Raw genomic sequence first — 6,000 nt, forward strand, 5'->3', positions numbered from 1 at the left:
TAATAATGATTTTCCATAAAAATCCGAAAATTAACTCAAAAATCGCCCGTGGGGCCCACGTCTCGCAACTCGACAAAAGTTACAAAATCCGAAAACCCATTCAACCACGAGTCTAACCATACCAATTTTACAAAAATCCGACCCCAACTCGACCCTCAAGTCGATTTAAACCAAGAGGATTTTCAAATTTACCCAACTCAATTCACCAATTAAATGATAAAAACAACCATGGATTCGGGTAATTTAACCAATATTGAGTTAAGAACACTTACCCCGTTGTTTCCTCTGAAAATCACCCAGAATCGCCTCACTTCCGAGCTCCAAATTGCCAAAAAACTGAAAATGGGACAAAGTCCCACTTTCAGAACTTAAACTCATTGCCCAGACGTTTCTTCTTCGCGAATGCGATCAGTGCCTCGCGTTCGCGAAGTACAAAATAGCTCCCGTCCAAATTCCTCCTTCACGAACGTGACATCACTCTCGCGTACGCAAAGCACAAAAATGCCTCTGCCTCAATGCCTTCTATGCGAAAGCGTTCGAGCCATCGCGAACGCAATGCTTCTTTACCCCTCACTACGCGAATGCGACACCCCCTACGCGAACGCGTAGACCAATTGCCTGGGGTCTTTGGCCGCTTCCTCTCTTCTTCGCGAATGCGCAATACCTCCCGCGTCCGCGATGCACACCCAGTCCACCCTTCGCGAACGTGAAGAGAAAATATTGCCAGCCTCTCAGTTCCCCTTCGCGAACGCGAGGCTCCACTCGCGAACGCGATGAAGAAAACTAGATAGTGCATCAGAAAAATTCCAGCAGAGTTCCAAGTCAAAAATCCAACCCGTTAACCATTCGAAACTCACCCGAGCCCCTCGGGACCTCAACCAAATATACCAACAAGTCCTAAAACATCATACGGACTTAGCTGAACCCTCAAATCACCTCAAACAATACTAAAACCATGAATTACACCCCAATTCAAGCCTAATGAACTTTGAAATTTCTAATTTCTACATACAACTCCGGAACCTATCAAATCAAGTCCGATTGACATCAAATTTTGCACACAAGTCCTAAATGACATAACAGAGGTATTCTAATTTTCAGAATCGGATTCCGACCCCGATATTAAAAAGTCAACCCCCCGGTCAAACTTCTCAAAAAAAATAAAACTTTCGGCATTTCAAGCATAATTCCTCTACGAACTTCCAAATAATATTTCGGACACGCTTCTAAGCCCAAAATCACCATACAGAGCTATTGCAATTATCAAAATTCAAATCTGAGGTCATTTACACATAGGTCCATATCCGGTCCACTTTTCTAACTTAAAATTTTCAATTATGAGACTAAGTGTCTCATTTCACTCCGAGTTCCTTCCGGACCCGAACCAACTTACCCGATATAACATAATATAGCTGAATAATACAAAAGAAGTAGGAATGGGGAAAATGAGGTTATAACTCTCGAAACGACCGGCCTGGTTATTACATCCTCCCCCTCTTAAACATCCGTTCGTCCTCGAACGGGTCTAGAAACATACCTGGAGTCTCGAATAGGCGTGGATATCTGCTCCGCATCTCCGGCTCGGTCTCCCAGGTGGCCTCCTCCACAGGCTAACCTCTCCATTGCACTTTCACTGAAGCTATATCCTTTGACCTCAACCTTTAAACCTCCCGATCCAAAATAGCCACCGGCTCCACATCGTAAGTCATATCACCCTCCAACTGAACCGTGCTGAAATCTAAAACATGGGACTGATCTCCAATATACTTCCGGAGCATGAAAACATGAAATACTAGATGCACACTTGACAAGCTGGGTGGCAAGGCAAGCTTATAAGCCACATCTCATATCCTCTGAAGCACCTCAAAAGGCCTAATGAACCGGGGGCTCAACTTGCCCCTCTTCCCAAACCTCATAACAGCTTTCACGGGTGATACATTCAGCAAAACCTTCTCCCCAACCATAAAATACACATCACGGACCTTCCTATCCGCATAGATCTTCTGCCTGGACTACGTCGTGCGAAGCAGCTCCTGAATCAATTTCACCATATCTAATGCGTCTTGGACCAAGTCTGTACCTAAGAGCCTAACCTCACCCGGCTCAAACCATCCAACCGGAGATCTACATCTCCTCCTATACAAAGCCTCATACGGATCTATCTGAATGCTCGACTGATAACCGTTGTTATATACAAACTCCACGAGTGGCAGAAACTGGTCTCATGAACCCCCAAAGTCAATGACACAAGCACACAACATGTCCTTCAATATCTGAATAGTGCGCTCGGACTGCCCGTCCGTCTGAGGGTGAAAAGTTGTGCTTAACTCAACCTGAGTACGCAACTCTCACTGTACGACCCTCCAAAACTACGATGTGAACTGAGTACCCTTATCTGAAATGATGGAAACTGGGACATCATGTAGGCGAACGATCTCTCGAATATAAATCTCAACCAACCGCTCTGAAGAGTAAGTAGTACCAACTGGAATGAAGTGCGCGGACTTGGTCAGCCGATCCACAATAGCCCAAATAGCGTCGAACTTCCTCGAAGTCCGTGGGAGCCCAACTACAAAGTCCATAGTGATCCGCTCCCACTTCTACTCTGGGATATCTAACCTCTGAAGCAAGCCACCCGGTCTCTGATGCGCATACTTAACCTGCTGACAGTTTAGACACCGAGCCACAAACCCAACTATATCCTTCTTCATCCGACTCCACTAATAGTGCTGCCTCAAATCGTGGTACATCTTTGCGGCACCGGATGTATAGAATACCACGAGCTGTGGGCCTCCTCAAGAATCAGCTCTCGAAGCCCATCTACATTAGGCACACATATCCGGCCTTGTATTCTCAACACCCCGTCATCACCAATAGTCACATCCCTAGCATCACCTCTCCGAACCCTGTCTTGAAGAACGAGCAAGTAAGGGTCATCATACTGACGCTCCTTGATACGGTCATTAAGAGAAGACCTGGAGACCACACAAGCCAATACCCGACTAGGCTCCGAAATATCCAATCTGACAAGCTGGCCTACCAAGGTCTGAACATCTAATGCCAAAGGTCTCTCTGCTGCTGGAAGATATGCTAAACTCCCCAAACTCTCTGCTTGGCGACTCAAAGCATCGACCACCACATTGGCCTTCCCCGGATGGTACAAAATAGTGATATCATAGTCCTTAAGAAGCTCCAACCATCTCCGCTGATGCAAATTAAGATCCTTCTGCTTTAACAGATACTGTAGACTCCGGTGTTCAGTATAGATCTCACAATGAACCCCATACAAATAATGACGCCAAATCTTCAAGGCGTGAACAATGGCTGATAACTCAAGATCATGGACATGATAGTTATTCTCATGGGTCTTCAATTGGCGCGAGGCATAGGCAATCACCCTACCCTCTTGCATAAAAAAAACAACCAATGCCTATCCTTGAGGCATCACAATACACGGTGTAAGAACCTGAAGCTGATGGCAGAACTAACACTGGAGCTGTGGTCAAAGCAGTCTTGAGCTTCTGAAAGCTCTCCTCACATTCATCCGACCACCTGAATGGAGCACCCTTTTGGGTCAATTTGGTCAAGGGAGATGCAATAGATGAAAATCCCTCCACAAAGCGATGGTAGTAACCCGCCAAACCAAGAAAGATCCTAATCTCCGTGGCTGAGGACGGTCTGGGCCAACTCTGCACCGCCTCTATCTTCTTCGGATCCACCTGAATACCCTCACTGGACACCACGTGCCCCAAGAATGCTACTAAACTGAGCCAAAACTCACATTTAGAGAACTTTGCATAAAGCTTCTCCTCCCTCAATCTCTGCAATACAACCCTCAAATGCTTAGTGTGCTCTTCCTGGCTACGAGAGTACACCAGGATGTAGTCAATGAATACAACGATGAATGAGTCCAAATAGGACTGGAATACACTGTTCATCAGATGCATGAATGCTGCTGGGGCATTGGTCATCCCAAAAGACATCACCAAGAACTCATAATGGCCATATCGGGTTCTAAAAGCCGTCTTGAGAATATTTGAATCCCAAATCTTCAGCTGGTGATAACCGGACCTCAAATCAATCTTGGAGAACACCCTCGCTCCCTGAAGCTGGTCGAATAAATCATCAATACGAGGCAAAGGATACTTGTTCTTGACTGTGACCTTATTCAACTGCCTGTAATCAATATACACTCTCATGGAACCATCCTTCTTCTTCACAAATAGAACCGGTGCACCCCAAAGAGACACACTAGGCCGAATAAACCCCTTATCAAGGAGTTCCTGAAGCTGTTCTTTCAGTTCCTTCAACTCCGTCGGTGCCATACGATACGGTGGAATAGAAATGGGCTGAGTGCCCGGCACCAAATCAATACCAAAGTCAATATCCCTGTCAGGCGGCATGCCCGGCAGGTCTACAGGAAACACATCCGAAAAATCACGTACCACCGGAATAGAATCAATGACAGGAGTCTCTGCACTAACATCCCTCACAAAAGCCAAATAAGATAGGCAACCCTTCTCAAACATGCGGTGAGCCTTCAAATATGAAATCACCCTACTTGGTACATAATCTACAGAACCGCTCCACTCAACCCTCGAAATTCCTGGCATATCCAACATCACCATCTTAGTGTGACAATCTAGAACAACATGACATGGAGATAACCAATCCATACCCAATATCACATCAAAGTCAACCATACTGAGCAACAATAGATCCACTCAGGTCTCCAGACCCCCAATAGTCACCACACATGATCGATATACGCGGTCCACAATAATAGTATCGCCCACAGGAGTAGATACATGTACAGATGAAACTAAGGACTCATGGGACATATCCAGAAAATGGGCAAAATACGAGGAAACATATGAATACGTGGAACCAGGGTCAAATAATACTAAGGCATCTCTGTGGAAAACTGAGACAATACCTGTAATCACATCATCTGAAGCAATAGCATCTGGTCTGGCAGGGAGATCATAGAAACGGGCCTGACCACCCCCTGATCTGCCTCCCCCTCTAGGGCGACCCCTAGCTGACTGACCTCTACCCCGAGCTGACTGGGCGGGTGGTGAGGTAGCTAGTGCTGTAGTCGGAGGCTGACTCCTCTGCTGAGATAGACCTCTATGATGACGAGGACACTGCCTCCACATATGCCCAAGCTCCCCACACTCAAAATAACTCCCTGGTGCTTGCAGCGGAAACTAAAGGGAACCCCTGGCACCCGGATAACTGATAGAAGAACCTAGCATGGAAGAGCCCTGAATAGGTGGAGCACGGGACGAACTCTGAACTGGAAGGGCACTAAGTGATGAGTGGCCCTGATGAGAACTATGAGAACCATGGCCAGATGATGCATCCCGATAAAATGGCCGAGCTGACTGAGCCTGTCTGAAATGACGGCCTCTACCATGCTGGAACTGACCCTCAAAAGGAGCATCGTTGAATCCACCCTGACCACGAGGCCTCTTTGCCTCCCTCTCAACCCTCTCCTGACCGCGAACCATCTCAATCTGCCGAGCAATGTCGACAACCTCATCAAAGGTAGCACCTGAAACCCGCTCCCTGGTCATGAGCAACTATAGCTGATAAGTGAGGCCATCAATAAACCTCATGATCCTCTCTCTGCCCGTGGGAACCAACCAGATAGCATGATGGGCCAACTAGGAGAACCGCATCTCATACTGCATCACAGACATATCACCCTGGCGGAGCCGCTCAAACTCTCTACGCAGCTCCTCTCTGCGGGATCGAGGCACGAACTTCTCCAAAAAGACCACAGAGAACTGCTGCCAACTAAGGGGTGCTGCGCCAACAGTTCTGCGCCTCTCGTAAGTCTCCCACCATCTGAGTGCATCCCTAGAAAATTGAAAGGTAGTGAATGAGACCCCACAAGTCTCCAAAATATCAGCAGTACGGAGTATCCTCTGACACCTGTCCAAAAAGTCCTGAGCATCCTCTTTCTCTGTGCCACTGAAAGGTGGTGGCTGAAGT

This window comes from Nicotiana tomentosiformis, chromosome 5 (assembly GCF_000390325.3).
Source record: "Nicotiana tomentosiformis chromosome 5, ASM39032v3, whole genome shotgun sequence".
NCBI lineage: Eukaryota > Viridiplantae > Streptophyta > Magnoliopsida > Solanales > Solanaceae > Nicotiana > Nicotiana tomentosiformis.